General features: G+C 46.0%; 1 long non-coding RNA gene across 1 annotated transcript in view; it reads right to left on the reverse strand.

The window, feature by feature from the left end:
* The window catches only part of LOC132690113 (uncharacterized), a 771,167-nt gene that overhangs the window by 323,659 nt on the left and 419,774 nt on the right, over positions 1 to 27,734 (reverse strand). The window contains exon 6 of the long non-coding RNA XR_013552544.2: positions 20,128 to 20,184. This is a non-coding gene — a long non-coding RNA (uncharacterized LOC132690113). The remainder of the gene's footprint in view (positions 1 to 20,127; positions 20,185 to 27,734) is intronic.

The raw sequence follows: 27,734 nt of genomic DNA on the forward strand, positions 1-27,734 counted from the left end.
CGATGTTGCCTCCAAGAAATCCATGACCTGGTTTACCATCAGAGGCAGCCGAGGAACTCAGACACTCAGGACCAGGATTGCACCTAAGCCATCGTCAAGAGAAAGTGGCAGAACAAGGAGAGCCGGCCTCTCCTCACAAGACTTGGTAGCCAGACACAGGGAGGCTCAAGTTTTAACTTCACTACTTCCTGTGTGAACTCAGGAAAGATTTTTCATTTCTCTGGGACTCTGTTTCCATGCCTGAGAAATGGAGAGAGTGCTAATGGTCTCGTCCTCACTTTGTAAGGCTGCGATAAGCCTTGGAGAATTCTAGAAGCCTTTCTGCCAACTGTACCCTTAAGATGGTAAGAATTATGATTATGCGTCTATGATCAAGTTTTTTTCCAGAGGAAGGTTTCTCAACGTGGCTGCCTATCGGAACTGTTTCAGAGTCATCAAAAAACACATGTGCCCCACTCCAGAAAGTGGGGTTTCTGATTTCTGGGCACAGGGAACTGGACACAGTCAAGAGGGGAAACCATGGCTCTAAGAAGAGCACTGTAAGCATAGGTGTTGATAATTTCAACTGAAGTCTCACTTTGTCCTCAAGAAATCTCCACCCACCCCTACTATTTTATTAAGGTGGGTTTCATTTAAATACGTTGCTCTCTCTTCTGTCTTTGAATATAATGAGCAATGGCATTATCTTAAAAGATAAAGCATGGCCCCAAGTCCCTCGGCATACAGCAAAACCAACCTGCACTGTGCAGAGAACGCAACTGGAAGCCGAATCTGCAGGGAGGTTTAAGGGAGAGATATCCAACCGCGAAGGAAGCGCATGGGTTTGGATATGGCCATTGGTGTTCATACTAGGAAGATTCTGAATTACCAGGGAGAGAAGCTCATCCCAACCATCAGAGGACAGGCCTTCTTGATAAAGTAAGAGGAGGGCAGTAGCCAAATGGACACTGTGCCAGGCTCTGCGTTTATCGTTTTAATGGGGGACGGACGCTCTGACCCACATTACACACCTCATTCGGTTCGACCTCTCCACGGTTCCATGACAAGGCTGCTATTATCCCATTTTACACCTGAGCAAACTGAGGGGGTGAGCATATGGGGAACCTGCCCAGGGCCATAGAGCTGGTGGGCATTAAAATCCAGGGTTTCCTACTGCTGACCCCAATCCCATAGCTAGCGTACTTGATTTAACTGCATTTACTCCAAACTGCAAGGATATGGTGGGAGGACAAGATGGTCTCAGACAGTGGGCTTCAATTAGAAAAATCTGCCTGGGGCGGCTGGTGGCTCAGTCGGTTAAGCATCTGACTTCAGCTCAGGTGATGATCTCATGGTTCGTGAGTTCGAGCCCTGCATCAGGCTTTCTGTGGTCAGCACAGAACCTGCTTCAGATTCTCTGTCCCCCACCCCCACCCCACCCTGGCTTGCGCACTCTCTCTCTCCAAAATAAATACACATTAAAAAAAAAGAAAACCTGCCTGCCCGGGTCAATGATGCTGTACTCACATATCCTTCAGCATCCCCTTTATCCTTTTCGCGAACAACCTTGGGGTTACTGGGAGAGGGCAGAATTCTCTGAAACCGCAAATGAAGCCTACTGTCTCAGCACCAGTAAGGTCTGATGGGGACTGGGGGCCTCCCCTCCGTCTTGTACCCGTGCCATGTAGAACATGTGGCCTCCACGGTCACCATTGCAGAAAGAGAGATCGTGATAGAGATGTGGGAGGCTGCACCTGGCGGCCTCGCTCTCAGGGTCCCAGGGAAGAACAGGAAGAACACACACACAGGATTTCGTCTCTATCACAGCAGCTGGGCGGACTCCTAGGCACCGTCGCGTCGCACGAGTGTCAAACTTTTATCTCTTACGTCCTCTGGTCTCTTTATCCAAAACCAAACCAACCAACAGAAACGAGGCCAGTGCCCACACAGGGGCAGAAACAAGAACGCCACCAGGTCAGTGTCCTGGGGCTGCTACCACGGAGGATCACACGCTGGAGGGCTTAAAGTAGAAACGTGTTCGCTCGGGTTCTGAAGGCAGAACGGCCGGGTCCCCTGAGCCGCTGGGTGGGATCCTGCCGTTGGTGAAGTTTCGGGGTGATGGTGGAGGTTCGTGGGGTTTGGGGCTGATGGCCAAGAAAGAATTCTCGAAGACGTCTTTGGTTCAAACAGGTGATCTCATTGAAGCACGTGGACAGGACCAGCGGGCAGGAAGAGCTGCACTGGGGTTATGCAGAGTGGCTTGGGTATATACTACCGGGCTGGGGGAGGTGAAGCCAAAAGGGAAGTTTCCAGAGAGACTTTCATATGCTGAAGTCTCACAGATTACTGGAGGCCTAGCTATTGTCAAGCTAAGGTTGTTTTTCCCTCTAGCAAAGCATTAACATTAAGACCCTAGGGAGTTCCTGGGCTTTAGGCTATTGATGGGTTAGCCTTTTTCTTGTCAACTGGTGCAGACTCTCACCAGTTTAATAATTTGTTTTTTGCCCTTTCGTGTTTTGGGGGAGCCGGGAGTGTGCAAGGAATATCACAGACATCCCCCCCTGGGGTGGGGGGGGGGGTAGGGACTAGCTTGTACTTTGCCCTTAAGCTCCATGAGCTCCGTGGATTCCTCCAGCTCCTGGTGGTGGCCCTCAATCCCTGGCCTTCTCCCATCCGTGCTTCCGTCGTTACACGGCTGACCTCACGTGGCCTTCCCTCCGTGTGTGTCCAGACTGCCCCTTTTCCTAGGGACACCACTCATACTGGACCAGGGCCCACCTTAAGGACCTCACCTTATCTTGGTTAAATCTACAAAGACCCTGATTCCAAATAAGGCCGCCTTCTGAGGTCCTGGGGGGACCTCAGTTAGTGAGGACTAACGTCTTGTGCGTGCACCGCGGGGCACGATTCAACCCATAACACCAACTTTTCATAAGATCGGCATCTGCCGGTTTAAGGCACATTAGTTACCACTGACTGTGACTGTCAAATCACCACAGTCCCCGTGGTGCTGGGGAAGGACCTCCGTACGACGAATTCCCCGTATTCCACATCCACACGGCCAGCCAAGGGCCTCGGCCCTGCTGCATCTCTAGGCTGATACAGTTAGATGCAGGTGGACAGACTGAAAAGGAATAATGAGGTACGTTGGTGCTAACTAAATAAAAATATTTTTAAAAATCCCTTCTGTATGCATTCTGGCTTTTCTATAACAGAAAGCACTGTTTCAGGGTTTAAAAACTCCGCACCTGTCGTCTGCGTTCACCGAACTATTTTCCATACCGGACCTTCAGCCGACAGACTTACGGAGACGGAATCGGGTTTCTGGCCGTCTACTCCCTTGATTCGTCCTCCGTTATGGAGAGCCACTCCCTGCCACCCGGTGGTCCTCCCAAGGCCCACAAGAGGACACTGTGACTGGATAGTTTTGCCTGTCACGTGTGGGCTCCGGGCACTCCTCGAGTGACTCACGGAGTGGCCTGAGACCTGTCGCTGGAGCCTGAGTCCAGTGTCTTTCTGGGTAAAACAAAAGGCTTTTCACGCTCCAGACCCACTGCAAACATCCCAGAGCTACTTTGGGTCGGCTTGATGCTCTAAGAGGGCTTGCGCACGTTTCATTCAGAGAGGGACTTTTGAGAAATATGAAGCTTTCATACAGATTTGAGCCAGACAAACAGTGACGAGGGACAGAAACAAGGCTATGGCGCGTGTATTTAGTGGTATCATCGAGGGCGTTAACTAATTATCGCTACCCTGAAAATCTGAATGCAATCAGATAATAGGAGACAAACGAAACAGACCCGGGTGTCAGGAGCTTGCTTTCTGACAGTACGGGACAAATGAGCCCAGCCAGGTCTCTGTGCCCTGAACCAGGGGCTCGGAGCAGTGACGGGAACTTGGAGGAAGCCTGCTTCTCTTTGAATTGTCAAGGCTTTGTCTTTATTGTCAACCTCCTTCAAGGCAGTCCCACCTTTAATAGGACTCAACAAGCCACTCAGCCGTCCTACCTCCTACCTGGAGAGTTCCTGTCTCAGGGGACGCCGCCCAAGGCCTGGTGACACAAAATGCCCCATGGCACTCTCTCTGGACTGCGTGGGAGTTACCCCTGTAGGTAAAATTTGCATACATCACCAGGCTGCTCCGTCCACGCCCAGAAGTGCCTCTGGGCCCCGGAGTCTGCAGTGGGTTCCTGCAGCCGGGTGTTACCGGGCTGGAAGCGGGCCTCACTGAGACAGTCTGCTCCCCGAGAGGCCCTGGTGCCAAGCGCCTGAGATTAAAAATGACAGGCTGCATTGAAATGTAAATTTACCAGTGAAAAGCAAGTCTTCACTGGTGGAAGTTTACCTCCCAATAATCTGCAGCTCCCTGCAGCACTGCTTGGGGTGAGGCCAGAACCCCCACCCGACTCAACGCAGCCTCTACTTAATGCCCTCGTATTTCAGAGTGGACAGGGAAGGAAGGAGCTGGGGCGGGGACACGCCCGACCTCAGGGAACCTCACGCCGTATGTCGATTGACCCCATTCGATGCTTTTTCTGGGGTGAGAGAGATACCTACCTACATGGTGCACATACACACAGACATTCCGATGGGATCGGGCGAAATCAGACACACCAGGCTCTTGCCTGCCTGCAGGCACACGATCTCCTATAACACAGCCACCTCCGTGCGTTCACGCGCACACGTGCATATATGTAAGTGTGCGTGTGCTGACACACTTACAGGAGTAGGAAGCCATGTTGGGGGTGTGGGGGCACCTGGAGTGGACCTGCTAGGGCTCTCGACCCAGCTTCCCTGAGACGTGCGATCTTGGGCGAGCAAATTCCAGGCCACGCCAGGCCCATATCACACCAAGAGGAACTAGCCAAACACGGAAGACAAATCCTGCGCGGTTTCCTTTACATGTGGGATCTAATACTGTCCAACTCACAGAAGCCGAGAGCGGACGGCAGCTGCCAGGGGCTGGGGGAGGGGTACTCTGTAAGTTTTGCATCGTGTAAAACATTTCTGGAGATCTGCTATACAGCAGAGGGCTATGGCTAGCAATACTGTGCTGTAGATGTAACATTTTCTAAGAGGGTAGGTCTTAGGCGAAGTTCTCAGGTCATAAAACGACAACAACAACAATAGTAAGAGCTGGAGGAAGCGTTGGGAGAAGGTGGGTGTCTCTATAGTCTTGATGGTAGTAACAGGTTCGCAGGTGAACACTGATCCTAAACTCATTGAGTTGCAGACATTAAATATGGACAGTATTAAAAAAAAAAAAAAAGGGACAGTGATTGATGTGTCGATCATACCTCAGTAGAGTGTTTTTCTTTGAAAAGAAGAAAAAACGAGCATAATCATTATACCTTTCCTCTGCTTTTCTTCTGTGGTATAACCAAGGAAAGAAACGGAAGTGCGTGGCAAACCACAGACACTCAGATTGCCGATATCATCGTCATCATCACCATCATCATCATCACCAGCACCCCCATCACGCCTGTATTTCCCCCGACGGACACCAGTGAGTGAACAAGCCTCTGAGCTATCTGCTCCTTCCTGGAGAGCTCTCCGATTGGAACTGCCTATCACCTCCGGCGGACTGACAAACTGCCCAGACAGGTGACACGGCTGAAGAATCAGAACAAAGTTTCTGCTCGCTGGTGTGTCGCTTAAATGCACGAAAAGGACGCCATAACCACGGCACAAGGAGAAAGGACTCAGCCTGTATCTGCAAGTAAGCTTACTGACGCGGAAGCTCCTGTAAGGGCACCCAGGGTCCAGGAGAACGGCTCTTACTACTGAGACATTACAAAGCCATCTAAGGGGCAGAACATGACCGATGAAGACGTGAGAAGATCTGGTCCCCACCCTCCCATGGGGCACCCTAGTGAGGGGGCAAGTCTGCACACACACCAGGCGAGTGGGGAAGGGTCAGTGCTTGCAGAAGGGAAACACACAGAGTCATGAGAACCCTAGCGAGGGGGCACGTATGCCTCCTCACTGGGGGAGGAGCAGGTGCGTGGGGTGTCCCTGAGGGAGGCTTTACAGATCAGGGAGATGCTGGCTGGGGTTGATGATGTGGATGGTCCTGCCGTGATTGAGGTGGGGAGGGTGTCCCTGGCACACTTAGGGGTGTGGCTGCAGCTCAGGGTTATTAGATAGGGACAGCTCGGCACAGAACAGGGAAGCAGGCGGGAGAGAGTTCTTCCACTGCTCGTGCTGGGTAATCGGGTGCTACATACAGGTCACCGAAATGGAAAGCGGCCTTCAAAATCATCCTCGGTGTCTTTATCATGGCCACAGCCACACTATCTTCAAAGCTCACCTCTTCCGAGAAGTTTTCCCTGACTCCCTGCTATGGTGACCCTTCCGCCATGGCCATGTGTCTTGATGCAGCTGTGGAACCTGTGGCTCATAGCCCCAAGGCCCTATCCAGAGAACACCGCTCGAGCTCAAGAACAATGCACCGAATGGAAAGAATCAGGCCATTTCCGGGGCGCCTGGGTGGCTCAGTCAGTTGAGCGCCCGACTTTGGCTCAGGTCATGATCTCACAGTTCGTGAGTGCGAGCCCCGCGTCGGGCTCTGTGCCGACAGCTCAGAGCCTGGAGCCTGCTTTGGATTCTGCATCTCCTTCTCTCTCTGCCCCTTCCCCGCTCATGCTCTGTCTCTCTCTGTCTCTCAAAAATGAATAAACATTAAAAAATTTTTTTTTTAAAAAGAATCAGGCCATTTCCAAAAGGCCAATTATGGTGGGGGAAGATAACTCATTGCTCCTTTTTTATTATTATAAACATCCAAAAGCACAGATCCACGCAGACTTGCTGAGCACCTGTGGGGTCAGGAGGAACCCAGCCCCTCTCTCCTGAGTGGCAGCTGTCGGCCTTATCAGGAGGCCCAGAGCCTGCTCCCAGGGCACCTGGGTGGGAGCAGAGGAGCCTACGGCCCGCCCACCAGGGAGCAGGAGAACAGGCCTTCTCCTACAATTGTGGCCTTCACAATTGTGAATTCAAATAACCCGGTTACATAACATGGCATTTGTGACGGCCCATTGTTCTGGCCAGCCCTCTCTGCTTTTGTCCCCTGCTCTGTGCCGGACCCTGAACACACACCCATGCAGGGACCACGTGGTGATCTGCATTCTCCTTTTCCCCTCTGCTGAAACGGATCCCTGCACCCACCAGTTATTTACCCATATTCCAGTTTCCTCCTCCACAGCATGCCATAGTGTTGTCCAACTAGCTAAACTTAGAGAAGAGGAATCTAGGGGAAGAAAGGTAGAAAGAGGAGCTTGCCTGAGAGCTCTGCAAACAGTTGGTGGGGGGTAGGGGGAGAAGGCAAGAGAGACTCTAGTTCACTGCGTGTGGACGGAACCATCTCTCCCTCCCTACGTGGCTCACTTTGTGATGTCAGCTCACACATCGCTCTAATGAAAACATCCCGTTGCCTCTGTGTGCCAGGGTGCTGTTTTGCTTTGAATATTGATCTTCCGTTTTCAGCGACAAACTGTTTTCTCTTACATAATTCTCTGAAAAAGCACAGGAAAATAAAAATAAAAAAATAAAATAAAATAAAAAACAGGCCATAGACATACTGGCCAAAGTTACATGTCCTTTGGGAAGTTTAAAACGAAAGGAGCAATGCACACTCAATGAAACCAGAAGCATGTTCAGAGATTTCTACCTTTGGCTCCTTGGCAAGGCTTGAAAAGAACAGATGCGGGGAACAAGGCTGTTGTTAAGTCTCGCTTTCTCTACCTGGAGCTGCTGACTCAACGGTTTTGATGGAACAGATCGTCTTGTTCTTGAGTGCGCCATGGCGAGCAGTCCGCTGCGAGTCAGTGACAGGGATGACTGAACTGGCTGCGGTCTGACACCTGCGGATGCATCGCCGCTGAGCCATGTGGCCCTCCCGGTTTCCAAATAGCATCTCCAGTTGGGATGTCCAACCATTTCCTTCAGGATGTGGCTCTGCATTACAGGATCTATGGTGGGCGTCAACCATCAGGTTCCCAGAGCCAGGAGCATGGGCTGACCTGACCTAGTGATGTGGTCTGAGTGGCAAAATGTGAGAGCTGGGTTCATGGTGATGTCTTAGCTCCTTCTTGCTGGAGTTCATTCACTCAGGAACCCACTGGGATAAAGAGCGATCACTATGCAGTGGACATGAACTCAACACTTTAGAGGTGTTATATCACTTAATCCTCCCAAGAGCCGTATTATTATCCCAATTTTATGGATAAACACAGTGCAGCCTACAGAGGTTGACTGGGCCAACTCAAGGCCAAACAACTACCAAGGGAGGAAGAAGGATGTTGAATCTGGGAAGGCTGATGCCAGGGGCCAGGAGTCAAAAGGAGAAATACCTATGCCCCATCCAGTCTTTCCTTCAGGAAACATATTTTGGTCACTTTTATGTTTTCTTGTTTGATGGAAAAGTAAAACAATGCCCTTTGTTTTCACAGCGAAAAAAGTGGCGGAGCGAAACCCCAACAGTGTGATATACTGTAATGTCTTCACGGATAGAGGTCGTATTAGTCTTTTATCGCACTGTGACGAATTATCACAAACTCCATGGCTTAAAATGACACCCACTATTACCTGAAAGTCTCTACAGGTCAGAAGTCCAGATGGGACTGGCAGGGCGCTCTGCCTAGGGTTTCACAAGGCCAGAGTCAAGGTGTGAGCCAGGCAAGACTCTACCATGAGCTTCTAGGAAGGAATGTGCTTCCAAACTTAGTCAGGTTGTGGGCAAAATCCAGTTTCTTGCTGTTGTAGGACTGAGGGGTTAGCTTCCTCCCTGGCTGCCAGTGGGGCCCCTCTCTGCTTCTCAAGACTCCTCTGGGGTCCTCATCACATGGCCTCTTCCATCTTCAAAGCCAGCAATGGCACAACAAGTCCTCCTGGTGCTTTCAATCTCTCTGACTTCTTTCTGCCACCAGTCAAAGGAAACTCACTGACTTTTAAGGGTTCATCTGATGGGGTCAAGTCCAACTGGCTAATTTCTGTATGTTTCGGGAACTTGGGACTTTACTTACATCTGCAAAACTCCTTCACAGAACCTAGATCCTCATTTGACTGAATAATCAGGGGTTAGGAATCTTGGTGGGGGACATCTTTAGAAATGTGCTTACTACGAAGATAAAATTGGGCACTGGCAGACGGGCATTTGAGCTGTGGGTAGAGAGGAGTTTGGGAGGGGCTGTTCCTTAGATGGGCCTTTCCTTTGTATGCCCTTGTTGCCTCCTGCCTATGCTTCCAACATATGCTTTCACATCAACAGATGGATTCCTTGTCTTTCTGCTGAGACTCATTTTCCCCATTTGTGGAAAGGGGGGGGGGGTTAAAATTACACAAAACCTCTGAGTATTTGAGATAATTAAATTAAGATGATGCTTGTAGGTTTCATACAGTACCTTCATGTAATAGATGTTCAATAAGCATTGGATATTGTCATTACTGATATTTTCTATGATTAATTACATAATTAGATGCAACGCTGTTCATGCTAATAAAAATGTAAGTGGGTGATTTTAGGAGGAGGTGATACTTAAGATCCTTTTTAAAGACAATTTAGAAAGTGTTTTAGAAAGTGTTGGGTGTTTGCTTTCAGTCTCAATTGCCCAGGCACACACATTTATTCCATCTTTTACCCCAACTGTGCATTCCTCCGGGAGAAAATGTGCCCTACCCAGTGTGCTCGGAAGTCCTCGGAGAAGCTACATCATGGGAATAATAATGACAAAGACAATAGCCAGTGTGTTTAGGACTTGGTCTGGGCCGCGTACTCGACCGCACACTTTACGTATGTTGACTCTTAATCTTTGCTATAACCTTGTAAAACAGATTCCAGTACGATTCCCCTTTTACGGAAGAAGATACTGGGGCTGGGTGAGATCTCACAGCCCGTAGGAGGCAGGGGTACACACACAGCCAAGCAGCTGGGCCCAGCTTCAAGTATTTCTCTACCCTTTCTTCCTCTCCTGCTGATTTATCATTCACTTGCCTTCAATGTGCTCAGCTTATCTGCTCATTTTTGCACACAGCTTACCCACTGCCTGGATTGCCAGCTCCCAATTTCCACTTTCTTTTCTATTTGCCTTGCTCTCATGCTTTATGCATCTTCTGAAATTTTAATGTGCATACAAATGGCCTAGAGACCAGCTTGAGATGAACTGAGGAATTCTGAGGTGGAGCCTGACACTTCAGATTCCTAACAAGCACCCAGGGACACTGCTCCATGGACCACACTGTGAGTAGCAAGACTCGGGTGGATCATGGGCTCCATGGGCGTAGAGATCGTGGCCGTGATTTCTGCAGCTCTGGGGCCTGACAGTCTGCTGGTGAGCTCCACAGGCAGTCCATAGATAAGTACAGAGCGAATGGAGGAAGGAATGAATAAAGGTATCCCTTCCCTCTAACTGGACCTTCTCCGTGGTCAATTTTACGTGACTGCCTGAAATCAGAGAGGCCTCCATTCAAACCACATTTCCAACCTAAGACACATGTAACATCAAACAACTTAACAGCTCTGGGTCCCAATTTTCTCTTAGAATAAAAGGGCATAATATCACAGCACCTTGCCCATTGTTGACTTTGAACAAGTGAGGGAAATGAGATCCCTCAATTTCGATCCCACGCTTGGGGTCGATAATATCTCCATTGAGACTAGAGTAGCCCCTGGAGCTTCATCAGCTGTTGGCACATTGGTCCCATGGGCGGGGACATTCCTCCTACCTCCTCAGTCCATTTCCAGTTGATCCACTCACCACCCATATAGTGAGGTTTTGTGCCAAAGAGAGAAGCAGGAATGAGCCAGGGAGTGATCTAAGGAGAGCAAGGATAGGCACTGAAGGCTCTGGGAATCCTTTAGCAGGTGGGGGGGGGGGGGGGTGGTCCGCCGAGGTCACAGTTTTCCCGGCAGGCATCGAGGTAAACAATGGAGGCCTAGAACATCACTTTCAATGATGGCCTGTACCGGCTGACTGATTCTCCTCTTCCAGCCATCACATTTTTCCACTTCCAAACCTACTGAGAATTTCTCCTGGGAAGCTAATCTTGGCTTTAGCACACACATACTACGTAAAAAATGAGTAGCACAAATCACTGGATCTCCAAGTCCAAGGCAAACTTTTCAGTAGAGCCCTTTATTGAGTATCCCTTCTGAGAAATGACATATTGTTCAAGCTCTGCTGAAATATCTGCGGGGCATCTTAATTTCTCTATTTCCAGGTCTCCTTTGAAAGTTTTTTTTCTTCGGAATGTTCTTTTATTTTTTCCTTTCTTCTTTCCTTTCTCTCTCTCTCTCTCCCTCTCTCTCTGTGTCTCCCCCTCCCTCCCTCTCTTTATCTCTCTCTCTTCCTTCCTCTGTCCCTTTCTTTCTCTATTCTTCCTTCCTTCCTCTTTCTTCCTTTCCTTTTCTTTCTTTTCTTTTTCCTTTTCTTTCTTGCTTTCTCACTGGATTTCCCAAAGAACATGAGCAAACAAGGAAAAGAAATTCTACTTCCCAGACAAAAATCTAAGTGCCTACCACTACAGACGGTGTGACTTAAGGAAAGTTTTTATAGCCTTCTCTTAAAAAAAAAAATGTAGTTGAGGTTTCCCCATACAGAGAAAAAATAAAGAGGGAAAATGGCTCAAAACATAAACTGAGATATTAACTGAGAAGGCCATTCAAACACAGGAAAGTATTGAAACGATCACAGTTCACACGGGTTTAGGGCAGAGACCCCCTGGTGCCGACGGGTATAAGGTGAGAACCGGCTGGCAGTCCCTGGATCTGATTACTGCACACACTTCCCGTCACCAAGAGTGAGCACCCAGTTAATAATGATGGCTGTCAGCCAATGGATGTCAACAATCTCCCCCACCACAGCCCCCTCCCCTTGCCCTGGTCAAGAACATGATGTTCTGGTGGCTTTGGTTTGGGCTTGACTGAAGTGTCCCCACCTCTGAATGCCTTTGTATCCATCTCTGGCAACCCACGGACCTTTCCTCATCTCAACTGCACTCATTTGGGCCCTTTCATGATTCCTAACTAGTGGTTATTCAGTCATAATTGAGGCAGGAATCAGATCCTTGCCTTATAATCAGAGCCAGCCAGTTATCATGGGGCTCAGCAAGTTGATTCAATGCCACAGGGAAAATATATCATTCTGGGGTTTGGTTTAGACATTTGCATTCCCTGATTTCTTTCTCCTTCCAACTTAGACCATTACCCAAAACTCTGCAGGCTCTGAGGTTAAGCAGACCTATATTTGAACCCAGCATCTACCAGTATTAGACTGGAGAGCCCTGGACACATTTCCTGTTGTCATTACTTAGTTGTTTGTGAGTCTTTTTGTTGTTGTTGTTATTTTAGTTATTTTTAGAAAGAGTGAGACATAATAGTAAGGAGTCCAAATTCAGTGTGTTTCATTTACCCATGGAATCAGTCATTCTGGGCACACATTAGGTACTTTCAAACTAGAGTGTTTGGAGAACAGAAAGCAAGCATACTTTTTGCACTTCAGAAATGGTGGCCATGGTCAGGTCTGAATCAGTCTGGTTGAGGCCAGGCAAGATGCTCCTCCTAGGCCCCCAGGCATGCAGCTACCCTTATACTCCCATGTTCCAACACATGTGGCTCCACAGGGACACCACATGCAGGTGCATGTCTGGCTTTGTTCATTTCCTCAGACCATCATGCTCATCACCGGCCTCAGGATCTTTGCATGTGCCATTTCTTTCACTTAGCATCCTCTTCTTTCACTCAATAAGTATTTTTTTTTCAGCACTCACTACATGTCAGGCACTTGTCTAGGGGATACAGTGGTGACCAAGACTGTGACCTCACGAGGCTTATGTTTTATGGGTATGTGAAGGTAGGGGTAATTGTGGGAAGGCTGAAGCAAATAATCCAATCCAGAGATAATCTGGGAGTGATGAGTACTATGAAAATAATCAAACACAGTCATGGGAGAGAAAGTAACTGAACACAAAGGTCAATGAAACCCTCTTTGAGGAAGATATTTGGAATTAAGGAGATATTTTGCACTGAGCTATAAATGGTGCAGATTGCGTGACTATTTCAACGAGGATCATTCCAGACTGAGTAGCAAGAGCAAAAGCCACATGGAGTAACTTGCTCCTAGGATGACTGCCAGTGAGTTCTTCACCCCCACACGTCTGCACCTTCTCAGCGCCGAGAAGTGGAATCATTTCTCCCTTGTTCTTGAATCCGAGCTGGCTTTGGCAATTCCCTTGGCAATTCGAATGGGACAGAAGTGACATGCTGGGATTGTTGAGGCCAGGTCATTAGAAACCCTGCAGGTTCCACTTGGGCCTGCTGGAGCACATTCATGGGGGGCACCCGCTCAGATCTCACTGTCGTGCTCCACAGAGAGGCCACAGGCAGATGCAGCGTTCAACTGACCCAGCTGAGCTCCTAGCCCACTGCCAACATCAACTGTCACTTACGTGAGGGAGCCATCTTGAATGTCCAGTCTTGCAGAGTCTCAGCCAACAGCTGATTGCGCCTATCAGCAGAAGTCACCCAGTTGAGCCCAGTCAACCACAGAACTAGGAGAGGTGATCATCAAGTGTTATTAAATTTCACCACGTTTGGGGGTGATCTGTTACACAGCAGGAGATAATCATAACACCCTGTGACTCTGCTCTGTCCACCTCCAGTCCATTTCGCCTTGTTAATTCCTTCTTATCTTTCAACTCAAACATTATTCCCATAGAGGAACCTTCCTACAACCCTCACCCCAGATGCTCAGGCACCTTCCTGTATATTCTCAGAATTTGTATTTTACCTTCATAGCACTAATAATAATTTATAGTTTGTATTTATTTTTATGGTTACTTATAATTGCCCCCTTCTATGCTCAATGATAATTCTCTATGTGTTTTGCTCACCATAACATCCCCAACATTTACCATAGAGCCTGGCACCTAGTAGGTAATCAATAAATATTTGTTGAATAAAATAATAAAACAACAATGGAATGAATGTGTTGGCTTCAGGAAAAAAAAAAAAAAAAAAAGGGCATCCAGTTGTCAAAGTTAGCATACTTGATAACAGATATTGTCCCCAAATACGAATTCATGTCTGGTGGCCATATCTAGCTAGACTTTTTATCAAAGAAAGTTTAGAAGTTAAAATATCAACGGTCCAGAACATGTGGAGCCCCAGAAGAATTGGTTAAAAGATGGTTCTGTGACCTTCCAGAGGATGAAGAGTCCCTAAGTGGGCAGAGACCCTATGGGATAAGAGCAAGATCCTGGGATCCTTCTGGTTCTCAGCTACTCCAAGGAGAGTCAGCAACCTGAAGCTCCTTTCATATCCCCAGCATCCCACACCAAAGCCATAAACAGTATGCACTCAAAGATGCCTCCCGAGCTTCTAAAACACAGCCCACAAAACTCCTCCTGGTTTACCTTCCTTCCACATTAGAAGCCTGTTTTCCTGCTTACTGCCTTTATATATTAAAAATAGTTTTTATGTCTTACTGCCAGACATTAAGAACTTATTTATCAGGTACTATGCCAAGTGCTTTCCATGCATTATCTCACCTAATCCTCCCAGAAGCCTATGAGGAGAGCATCTCCCAATTACAGATTGAGTAAACTAAGGCACAAAGAGGTTAAGAAATTTGCCCAAAGCCATGGAGCTAACAAGAAGCAGAGCTAGGTCTCAAAAACAAAACAAACAACAAAGAATCAAATGTGTGTGTGTGTGCATGCACACACGCACACACACACAGATTTGAATGTGTCCAAAACACAGATTTTTATGCATTCTGCTTCAATGCCTCATAAAAGAGAACATGTTCTCCTGATTTTGCCTCGCCCTGGCTCGGAACCAGTTAACGTGGCTCTGGGCCGGACACACCATAGGAGACGGCATGTGGTGATGACCTACCAAGGTTTAAACCCTGACACTTCCAGCAGGGGGGTCAGACTCCCCTTCTCCACCAGGGCCCAGCAGCCTGGAAGCACATCTGAATGGGCATCGTGGGCACAGAGAAGGAGCTCAGCCCCCAGCCAATCGCAGGCACAGGCGGGCAGGGCGGATCACCCTGTGGCACTCTCAGGACCCAGGGGACGGGGGTGCTGAGTACACTGTCAAGCTGAAGCTGGGGAAAGAGCTTGGATCTCAGGAGAATCCCCCGAGAAACACGGCCACAGTGAAACATCAGGTGCAACACGGCTTTATTCTGGGTGGGCCAATTTTGAAATTCAAGACTGATAAACATGTCTGGGAATTTGAGAGACTGACTCAGAAATCCCCGGGCCCTTGGCCCTACCATTACGTGAAGGCTATAGATCTCACAAGTGAGCTTGCTCTAATCTTCTCTGCGCTTCCCTGACTCTCCCCGCCTCCCCATCCCCGCCCTGTGTGATAGCTGCCTCAGCAAGTGTGAATCACGAAACCACATAAACTGCAACAAGGCCATCCTCCTGCCGACTTCTGGGAACATAAACAATAATAATGTAAATGCAACGTACTAAAGGCTTAAGCAAAGTGCTTAAAGGAAATCTATATTTTTTATGTAAACAGTCTTCTGTTTACAGACGTGGTAACAGTCGTTCTGCTCAACTCTGGGAGATCTGAAACCAGTTTGCCCTAGAAGCAAAGGGTATAACCTCTGGCCAGGAGAGTGCAAAGGAAAGAGAACGCAAAAACCTCACTTTTAAACGTCTCTTCCCCCTTCCCCTTCTGCAGCGCTGGCTGGTGATACCTCTGTTAGGTGGTTAGACATGTGCATTTTCCTTTGCATAGCTCTCAAAGAACGCTTTGTAGGGCAAAAGGTATGGGGTGTGTGCGAGCATGTGGAGATGAAACAGAGAGAGAGGAAGAAAGGGGAGGGGGAGGTTAAGGTGTTGGAGAAGGAGCTTAAACTCAGACACTGCACAAACCATGAAAACCTTTCCCACCATTTCTATGTCTCCTTTTGTCTCAGAGCCGAATATTGATCCTAGGTGGTGATCTACATGGCTAGAAAATGTCAGACAACTTGAAAATTCCTGATTGTTGCTAACCACAAATATTCGGGATTTGTGTTATCTAGGTTATAATGAGAACCTGCCAGGGAAAAATTCAGACATACAAATCTTTGTGTAAACTACCTTAAGAGTCTTAAGCTGACAAAAGCCAGAGCAAAGTCTGAAATTTTGTCCTCAGAGTACCCATAATTGAGTCTCTGGCTCTTCATATATTGTAACAGGATTCCAGCAGAACTTGGGTTTTCCACGTATGCCATTCTCTGTTGGGGCCAGAAAAGTCTTACTTCGTTCCGTGGCCTCCCTGATCTAAATATCTGGGAACCGTAGGGGTTATGGGGTAAAATGGTTTTCAACGTTCTGGGCACTGATGGAGGAAGGGGTGAGAACAGTCTCCACATGACCCTCCTCCTGACCGCTGTCACTCTTGCCTGTCCAGAGTCCAACCCCTTCTTCTTCTAGGTGCTTAGGCCAATCACACCTTCACCTCCAGAAATTTAGACCTTGAGCACTATCACCCGGTCAAAAAACAATGGCAGCTGACAATAGCTATCTCATCGAAGCCAACGGAATGAATGATGAGATGCCTGCAGTAACATGAGAAAAAGTGGAACCAGTTTTGGTCATCCCTGCCTCCCATCCTAGAAAACCAACCTGCGGTAGGAGAGCTTAACCATATTCTGAGACTAATTAGCTGATCCTGGCTGTCGGACCACACAAAGGGAGGCAAACCTTTGTAGAGCACAGACACAAATCTTTTTTTTTTCTCCTTTTTTTGAGGACGTTTTTGGGGGGCACCATTTTTTTTAAATTCAAAATATACACAACAAAATGTGCCATTTTAATTATGTCTCATAACTAAATATACAGTTCAGTGGCATTGAGTACATCCACTGCGTTGTACAACTATCAATCACTACTCTCAGTTTCCAAAACTTACTCATCAGCCTGGAGTTTCCTACCCCCCCTCTCCCCCTCTGATCTACTTTCTGGCTCTGCGAATTCGTCTCACATGAATGGGTCACACATTAATCGTCCTTCAGTGTCTGGCTTATTTCACTTAAGATAATATTTTCAAGGTTTATCTACACTGTAACAGGTATCAGAATTTAATTTCTTTTTAAGGTTGAATAATATCCCATTGTATGGATACACCACATTTTGTTTATCCATTTATATGTTGATGGACATTTGAGTCGTTTCCACCTTTTTGGTATCTGGGATAGTATTGCTATAAAACATTGGTGTGAAGGTATCTGTTTGAGTCCCTGTTTTCCGTTCCTTTGGATATGCACATGGGAGTTGAACTGATGGGTCATGTGGCAGTTCTATGTATATATGTTTTGGAGGAAATGCCAGTGTTTTCCTCAAGTCTTCAACAGACCAAATGAATGGGCCCACTTGACATCTAAACCATACCCAGGTCTCATATGGGCTGATGTACTCTGACTACAGAAGAGAGATTAAGGAATCAACAAAACAAAGAAGAACCACTAACTTGTATAAGACACCTAGAGGGGCCAATCCGGTAGTGATTTCCTCACATTATTTCTTTTAATTCTTACCGTAACCATATGAAACAAGTCTTTTTAATTTTATACCCTCTCCCCAATTATCTTTAGCAGATAAAATTGAGTTTCAAAGCATAGGAAACTTTCCAAGGTCACCACAAAATAAATCTGTTTGGACTCATGTTTGTGCCATTCTCTACCACAGAACCCCTTAGTCAAACAGAACACATATGAGGTAAATGATCCTGAGCAGGGAAATCATCTAGCCCGCTCACCCAGAAGTCTAAACTGGTTTCCTAGGTGAAGTTCCAAATCTGAAGGCAAAGCATGGGTGAGTTCCCCGAAGATTCTGTTTTCTGGCCCCAAATCACCCCTACCTGGGCCAGGGTAGTGAGTAACAAATAAAGAGGAAGGAAGGAAGGAAGGAAGGAAGGAAGGAAGGAAGGAAGGAAAGAATGGAGGGAGGAAGGGGGGAAGGAAGGAAAGAGGGAAAGGAAAGGAAAGGAAAGGAAAGAGGGAAAGGAAAGGAAAGAGGGAAAGGAAGGGAAAGGAAAGGAAAGGAAAGGAAAGGAAAGGAAAGGAAAGGAGGAAGATGAAAAGCAGAACATAGCAAGGCCATCTGGTCAACAGTGGGTCTGTAACCTCCAGGCAATCATCCATTCTGTGCTGGCTAGCCTTTCACATGAAGCTGTCCCTGCTGAGGTTACATCCCTCCTCACTGTGGCCTCAAGGAACCCAAGAAACACACTCATTGCTTCTTTGGTTATTTTATAAACAGTGCTTGGAAACCACGAGTCATTATCACTCTCCTGACCAGCCAGTCAGACTTTCCATGCCCTTGTGTGCCATGCCCTTAATCTTCTCAAAGCCAGCAGCATCATTCCTCTAAACCAAGAGGATTGTTTACTTTGGCCATAATCAGGGCAGAGTTTAGGTATCAGCCTGTCCTCTCTTAGTGCCCAACAGGGCTTTAGGGCTATAATCCAAACATTCATCCCACCATCCATTCTTTTATGCACACAATCGTCCATGCACTCCTAGATCCTTCAAGTTTTGCCCAGGCAATTATATATTCATATATCCATTCATCCATTCATCTATTCATCCTTCCACCCACCCATCCATTCATTTATTGATGCAAGTATCCACCCATATAGTCCCTTTTAATCTTTCAGCTACTTATCAATTCCTCAATGTATCCACCCACTTACCCAATAACCAATACAGTAATTTATCCACTCATTTGTGCATAGATGCATCCATCCTTTTATCACCCACTCAATTGCTCACCGCTTCTTCACTCAGTCACCCAATCACCCACTTATTCAACCACCTAACTACCTATTCCCTAAGTCTGTAATCACCTATCATGAGCCAGGCACCGGTGCTGATGTGGGAGGAATAAATGTCAACAGTACGGTTACCCATTCCCCCATCCACCTACAATCTCCCATCGATCAGCATCTATCCATTTATCCACCCTGTAGAATTCCACCCCTGTGGGCACTGACATCATTACTGGGAGGCTCCCAGTGAGGTTCAAAGAGAGAAGTAGAGATGAACCCAGATTCAAGTCCATGCAGAGAGTGCAACCAAAATGGTAGGTGGGAAGGACTGGCTAAGAGACAAAAACTAGTCAAGAGACAAAATACCAGAACCGAAGTTAAAAAGGAAGCCAATTTGCAATGGTGCATGTGAATATGGAATCTGCAGAGATTCATTTGGGTACCACCATTACTCACAGAGATATTGAGAAATAATTCTGAGCCTTCCTGAGGGTCAGAAGGAAGCTTAAAAAGGTGTCAAGATGATTAAGACACTTCCATGTATCTATCCACCCATCCATCAGTTCATTCATTTATTCATATATCTACACACCCATATATTTATACATCTATCCATCTACATTTGCATTGTTCAACAACTGTAGCACTGGCTCTTAATCAGGGCTCCCTGAATTGGTACAATCACATGAATGCAATTCATCCTTGTACAGAAGTGCAAATTAAATATTTGCTGAATAAATTAATGAGTGCTCTCAGTTATGACTAGATAAACCCAAACCAAAAAGGTGGTGCCCTGATCAGATAATGTGGCTGGCTCTCAGGCTGGTAGGAATAAGTTTACTTTTCATATGATTGCTTAATGACAACGTGTGGGATTCATCCTACCTGCATTTGAGAAATGGATATGCACAGACGAGGCCATGACTAGTTTAGGCATGTCTAAAGGGACTTGGTTTTAGCTGTTTGACAAAGTGAATCCAACTCCCTCAATATTCTAACACACCACTGGAAAGGGCGAAGGCCAGATTCACGCATTAGGAGCTAATCAGCCAGATCTCAGGATTCAGTAGATCCAATTATTTTTGCTTAACACCACTTTACGAGGCCACCATAGAGACCCTTAATCAAACTGACTGTATGGGGTAACTACATTTATGTAAACAGAACTCTGACTTGCTCAGTTGAGGAAGATCACCATGAGTTTGGTCAATATAGACAAGCTGTCTGGACAACTCAGAGTGAAATCTTGTCTTTTATTTCTAAAAAACAAAGTAAGTAAGCCCTTTCAATTAAACCTGGAGGCAAGAGCATGTCAGCAGCACACAGTGGATATGGGAGATAAAGCCAGAGAAAGGCAGATTTCCATCTGGCATCACTTACCACATCTGTGGTCTTGGGCAGGTTACATTGAGCGTCTCTAATCTTCAGTTTCCCCGTCTGTAAAATACAGGAAAACCATCCTTTACTTGACCCAGCTGGATTCTAGTCAGTACCCTATAGAAATATCTATACTCTCGATGCCTGACACAAAGGAGGCACCCAAAATTGGAGCTCCCAGTACGTTGATTTTCTAAATAGTTACTCTGTCTATTTCACTTTTCTTGAGACCACTCATTTAAAAAAAAAATTTTTTTTAACTCTTTTAATACCTGTTAGGAACACTTGACTCTGCGAAGGGCTTCCCTGTCTCTTGCCTCATTTGCATGTCAACATCACCATCGTTGTCATTATCCCCCAAACTATAACCACTTCCATTCTGCAGATAAGAACACCGAGGCCCAAGTGGAATGAGTAACTTACCCACTTTATATCAGACTCAGAACTTGAACCCGTCACCAACAGGCTCTGAGCCCAGTTTTCTTGGTATCAGCAGGTTATACATAGCAGACCCAGGAAAACAAACAGAAGAGGCAAAAGGCCACCAAATCGCCTGAGACCCATCCAGAGTGGTCTTGCTTATGTAACAAGTATGCAGTTTGCTAAGAAGACCCAAGTAGACATATGTACTCAGGGCGCTTGTGTTCTTCCACACGTGTGAGCGATATCATTAAACACCATTGTGACCTTTCGATTGGCCTCCAACATCCAAGATGATCCTCTAACCTGAAAATCTGTCCTATTTGCCCAGATTCCTACAAGGAGCCTGTGTTTTATTTCACTCTTTTCCTGGGTGTGCTTCTATTTTCTTATTTATTTATTTGAACTACTAAATTATCTAATTAGTGACATATACCGTTGACACATGGGCCACTATGAATATTTACTGCACACTTGTTCACGCATTTATCTAAATAGGTGGCATGCCAGCGCCATGTAATAAGGAATAATGATTCTTCAGGAGAGTTACAGGAAATTATAGGAGGGGGAAAAAGTTTTGCACAGTGGGTTGCAGCTTCCAACCACATCTATCAATTCTTCCTGAGATAGAGCAATTGCATAGTAATGACAAAAAATTTATAGTAATGAATAAATCAATACTCAGCTCTGCGGCAGTTTCAGATGTTACTTTTATAGGTCTTCCCGTGTCTATTATATATCCCTTAGCTCTGGAGCTGAGAGAGTGCAGTGAATGCCAACAGCTATAGGAGAAAGGGAATAGCTCAGACTCCTGAGAACATGGTGATCCATCACGATCCCCTCTCAGGGAGACCCATTTATATCTCTGAGCCCTAACATGGAGCAGCTTACAGTGATCAACTACTCGGTGGACAAGTGTTTGTTTTAAGAATGGAGCTGTCATTTCATACTGAGCAAAATGGAAATGCAAAAACAAACAAACAAACAAACAAACAAACAAACAAACAATTATGTAGGGAGGAGTAGCATCTCCCAGGGCTTTATTCATCCAGCAAATATCAGCACACAGTAGGCCAAGTGCCTACTAGGTACCAAGCATAGTTCTGGGCAGGGGTCAGCAAAGCTTTTTTTCTGTAAAGAGACAGACAGTAAATATTTTAGGTTTTACAGGCCAAATCGTCTCAGCTGCCACATAGCAACTCTGTCTCTGTAGTGCAAAATCAGCCATATACGATTTGTTAAAAAATGGGTACAGCTAGGTTCCCCTGAAATTGATTAACAAAGAAGGTGATGGGCAGGGCTTGGCCCTGTGGGATACAGATTGCCCAGCTGGTATACAGAGCCCCATTTCCCCAAAGGATGAGCCCTCCTTCAGTGGACCGTGGGATGACTGGGTAGGGACACAGACCTGGTATAAATGACTTAGAATCACACAAGGAGATTTAATGCCAACTGTAAGTCTCTTGCAATGATTACACCAAGCAGAGAGTCTCTATAGGGTGCTAGCCTTTACTATCTCTCCAACATTTTGTTAACCTCTTTTTCAACAAAAAGAGAGCTCCCAAGACTCAATATTGGCAAGGAACAGCTTCTAGAGATTCAACTATTGTTCCTTTTTTTTTTTTTTCTGAATTTCTATTTATGGCAAGTAATGCTTGTTTCTGTTTACCATTTAGAAAGGCAGAAACAGGGTTTCTTAACCTTGGCACTATAGACAGATGTGCTGGAGGTGGGATGCTGTGAACTGTAGGATGTTTTGTGGCATCCCTGGTCTCTACCCACTGGATGCTGGTAGCACAAACCATGCCTCTATCACTTACTTCTCCCATGATATCGAGCAACTATTTAATCTCCCCTCCCTCACCTTTCTCCTCTTTCCAACGGGTATGATGATGACAGTAGCCCTAACCTGATTGAATTGCTGTGAGGATTAAATCAATTCATTCATGCAAAGCACTCAGAAGAGAGCCCACCTGGGAAAAGCATTCAATAAATATCAACCATGGTTATTCGTGCTAGTAACAAAATGTTTCTGCTTTAAATATGTTTATTTGTCTGGTAACTTATTCAAGGAATCCAATTTGAAGAAAATACTAAATAAACAATATTTCAGACGGCATAAAGATGTGTCAGGTTTATGGAGATGTCTTGTAAGTAAGTTAAAGTTGTGAAACTAATGTATTTAAAGAGGGGGATTTGGGTGTGTTTTAATCCGAGCTCTATCACGCATTAGATATGCAACTTTGGACCAGCTACTGAGCTTCTGTGACCTCCGGTTTTCTCACTGGGAGGAAAATGGTGCACTCTCGGAGAAGTGTCATAAGGCAAAATCAAAACAATGTTCTCAGGAGTTTCTCAACACAACATAGGTACTCAATAAATGTTACTTCTTGCCCTCCCTGTCCTTATCGTTAGTAACTCTTACTGGTTGCATCGGCCATCTGCTGTGTAACAAATAATGCCAAAACTTAGTGGTATAAAACTACATCCCTCATTAGCTCACGATTCCATGGGTTGGCAATTTGGGATGAGCTCAGCCGGATGGTTCTTCTGCCGATCTTAATTAGGGCCACTCACATGGCAGCTGGATGAACCAAGATGGCCTCATTCGCATGTCTGTCTGTAGGGCCTCCTGCTGCTATCGCTCTCAACCTCCACAAGGCTAGCCTTGACCTCTGTCTGGAGGCAGGTGTGTCCCAGAAAAGTGAGAAGAAGCTACAAGGCCTCTTGAGGCCTAGACTCAGAAGTCACACCACATTCCTTCTACCACATTTCAGTACTCAAGACAGGCCACAAGGTCATCTCACATCAAAGCATGGGGAAACAAACTCCACTTCCGATAGAAGGAGGAGAGCAGTCACCTTGCAGGGAGTGCCATTCACTGGGATCCTTTCTGTAACAAGCTGCCACGCGGTCTGCCAAGAGCTGTAGTGCACATCCTCTCTCCTATTTTCCCATAAGAACACACTGGATGCCATTCACGTGACTAACGTGCACCTCTTTGGGTGTCCAGCTGTTCACAAAGCCCCCCCAAATCACATGGGAAGTACAGTATATCACAAAGACTCAGAATCACCACAATTAATAATGGCACATCTGTTCAAGGTCACCCACTGCAGTTTACATTATTGCCAAGAGAGCCTATGGAATCCGTAGTATTTCCCACTCTGTTCTAAATGTTGCTTCTCTTACATTCAAGAAAAAATGGTCAACGTGAGACATACACCGTGAGATTATTACAAAGATTAACCTTAAGTCTCTTTTCCTTGATAAAACATGCCATTTATATCAAATGTTAACACTACAATATTAATAACAAATTGTATTAGTAGATCTCGAAACTGATTTGGGCATGATTCATTAGTCCATGTAACTTATTCAATTTAGGAATTCATTCTCACCCACTGTTTTCAGTAGCCACAGTCTAAAAGTAACGTTAGTCTTTTTCTCGTTACTTTTTCTTCTCTCTGGATGGTGACTTTATGGTGATTTTTCTCTAGCACATACCATCAACCTTCTCAAAGATATACTTTAAGTCTGTATGTTATCAATAGCTGCACCACTTCCTATATGTAGGTTTAAAACATCAGACTTTCTGGCCACAAACTAGATCACTTCTAATCTACACACTTCAACAGTGTTCATACCCATCAGAGACTCTAGGTTTGGCTTCCCACGCTGTCACCTACCTTTCTCCAGTTTGGATTCCGTGGTCCACCCCTACAACAACCCCCTGACCTCGGCTCCTGATCCCCCCTGTCTATGCTGTGGTAAATCTCATCCCCGCTTAAACTCACCTCTCTTCTTGCTCCATGCCTGGACCTGAGCAGAATGTGGCAAGAGAAAAACTCACGACCATGCTTACTGGCCTCCTGTGAGATTTCTGGCCACATATCTTAAGTGGGCCTTCAGCGCCTCCTCCCACTTATCCAGGTAACTACTCACACCTTCTCACTCTTCAGGCAGCAGCCAACACTCACTGTCAATAGATGAGCCTGATTCTTATTTTGCTGAGAAAACAGGAGCATTCAGAAGAATGTGTTCTCTTTTCCACCTGCATCTCTGTATGCAGACTCGGCCTTCTCTACTCCTGTTTAGGATGATCAAACATCTCTACTGCTTTCTGAACCCACCCTCTTCCATCTCATCTTTGGGAATTTTCTCTTAAAGGTGCTCCTCCAACCCCCAAATCAGCAACCAATCAATCAATTACTCCCATCGGCATTTGGACATGCCCAAACATGGAGCATCTACAAATAAAGACCTTGCAACTCTTTCTGGTATCTCATTATATTTCTTATCTACCCTTTCAGAATACTTCAAAGCTGCCTCCCCTATGATTCCACTAAGAAGTCTCTTGTTAAATTCCTTGGTGGTCTTCATCTCCTTCAGTCCAAATCCCATGTCTTAGACGGCAATGTCTTTGAGTCTCAGTGTCATTCACCATAGTTGACCCGGGTCACTCCTCTTGAAACCCTCCATTGCCTTAGCTTTCCCCAGTCGCCACACCTCCACACCTCCCTGGCTTTCCTCCCCCATCACTGGCTAATCCAACTTTTGTCTCTTCCCAGTCTTCAGTGTTGGTTCACCCAAGGATTATGGACTTCACCCTCTTCTCTTCCATATCTACAACTCATTCTCAAGGTGACCTCACTTGGACTCTTGGCTTTAAATATGATCTCTTTGCTGATGACTTCCAAATTTATACCCTGATATATCTAGCTCTGATGTCTCCCTGGAATGCCAGACTCATAGATTCATCTGCACACTTGCTATGTCCACTTGGATGCCTAATAAGCATGTCAAACATTAGAAATACAGAAAAGAAGTTTGTGATTTCACTCCTTGAGTTCCTTCCTTCCCTTTTCAGGAAAAGGCACCACCTTGCGCTCAGTCAGCCCAGAAACTAAGAGGCTGTCCTTGTTTTCTTTCTTTCCATCATCTTTCGATCCAATCCATCAGCAAGGCCTCTTGGCTCTATCGTTAGGATATATCAGAATTTGACTCTCCTGACCAGCTGGATAGCCACCGTGATTTCTAAGTTGGACTTGTGAAATATTCTACCTGCTCTCCCTGTTTCCAATCTTGCATCCTTACTTAGTTCTCCCCACATAGCAGCCAGAGCGAGCTTGTTCCAGACACACATAAATTGGATAATGTCCTTGATCTTTTCATACAACTCTAGTGATTTTATATCACCTATGGACTATAATCCAGATTCTGCACCTTGGCTGTCATGCTCTTACTGCTACCTACCTCTCTGCACTCACCTCCCATACTCTGCCTCACTCACTCAGCTCCACCATGTTGGTTGGCCTGAGTTCTTACAGACACACCAGATTCATTCCCACATCAGAGTCCCTGTTTTCATGGTTCCCTCTGCCTGGAACTCTCTCCCCACAAACCTTTCAATGACTCACCCACTCACTTTGTTCATTTCTCAACCCAAATATTACCTCTTCAGAGAAGTATCTCTGACTACTTTCCCTCCAACAACCTGTCATTCATCATCCTCACTCTTTGTTTTTTCTTTAGAAGAGTCTTATTACCCAAAATTCCATTATACATGTATTTTATTCCTCACTCACTGTCCGTGTCTCCACTAAAACGTAATTTCCAAAAGATCAAGGGCCTTCTCCATCTCATTCACTGTTCGGTGCACAGCATATTGTAGACACTAAATAAACATTAGTTGGATAAATGATTGATATTATTGGCAGAAATAATAATTGTGAAATGTTCTCAGAACTTTCACTTCCTGCATTCATATCAGACGTGATCATTTGGCTTAAATAAGAAAGGAAGCAAGGAAGACATAAGCTTGTGTTGGCATATGAATTTCATTTAAATTCTTTACCCACTACCTGTATCTCCTCCAGATCCAGATGGAGTTTAAGAAAATGGAGAGGTGGAACTATTTAATGTCTAAATAGTTACATACTAAATAGCTTTCTCTTCTTCTTTTCTCCTAATATTGCCTATAAACTGGGGCACCTGGTTGGCTCAGTTGGTTAAGCGTCCGACTTCGGCTCAGGTCATGATCTCGCTGTTCGTGAGTTCGAGCCCCACATCAGGCTCTGTGCGGACAGCTCAGAGCCTGGAGCCTGCTTCAGATTCTGTGTTTCTCTCTCTCTCTCTTTGCCCCTCCCCTGCTCGCACTCTGTCCCTCTCTGTCTCTCGGTAATAAATAAACATTAAAAATATTTTTTAAAAATATATTGCTTATAAACTCTCTTTATTCGTATCGGACACATCAGAATTTGTAAGAACCCATCAACATCACCCATTACATGAAGACATGTAAACTATAAGCATATTTAATTGATTTGACATGAACATTAAATGTCATCAGTTTATAGTATGCAACTCATCCCAGCAACTAACACCTATCCAAAGCAAGATTTCAAGATGTTTATTTGGCTTTCATAACTCAGAAGGGGATTCTGGAGTGGTATTTTGACAGGTTCTCCCATATAATTACCATTGGCTTTCATATAGAAGGATTCTTTAGATGTAATATCTAAGTTTACTATCAATTATTCAAGTAGGACTGCTCTCTGGGCCCAGGCCTACTTGGGATAGAAGACCAAGGGAAAAGAGATGCTTTGGCAGTACTGAGAGATGCTGGAAACAGAAGTCCCCTGGCTCGCTGGATTCTAGCCTCTTGCCACAATAGCAACACTCAGGGATGGAACTGCACTAAGATGTGCCCTAATGATTTCTTTGGTTGTTAGAGTTTGCTCGGATCAGCCTCTTGTCCTATCGAACCGGTCCTCCATGAGGTTATGTGCTCGGCAGAGCCACGTCTAGTGGTCCAGGGGTCCAGGGGTGAGCACGCACTCCTCTGTGCTGCCTGGAGCAGCTGTGAAAGTCCTTGGTGCTGTCACCAAACACTTCTGTGCTGTGTCTTCCTGGCACGTGATAATGTTGTATTTCGCCACCCTCTTCTAAGATAGCTATGGCCGTGTGACTCGGCTTGCCCAAGGGAATAGAAACAGAGGCGATGTGTGCGACTTCTTGGCGGAAGCTTTAAAAACCAGGGCACAATTTGACCTGTTTTCTCCCTAAGCTGAGGTGATTATAGAAGCACATGCCGAGAGGGCGCCTCCTTCAGCCAGGGGCCTGGCGTTCCTCTGATGAGCAGACCCTCCTGACGTCACTTTGCTAGAGATGTGGCTTGAGGGAGAAGG

The sequence above is a fragment of the Panthera onca genome, chromosome E2 (assembly GCF_046562875.1).
Source record: "Panthera onca isolate mPanOnc1 chromosome E2, mPanOnc1 haplotype 2, whole genome shotgun sequence".
Classification (NCBI taxonomy): domain Eukaryota; kingdom Metazoa; phylum Chordata; class Mammalia; order Carnivora; family Felidae; genus Panthera; species Panthera onca.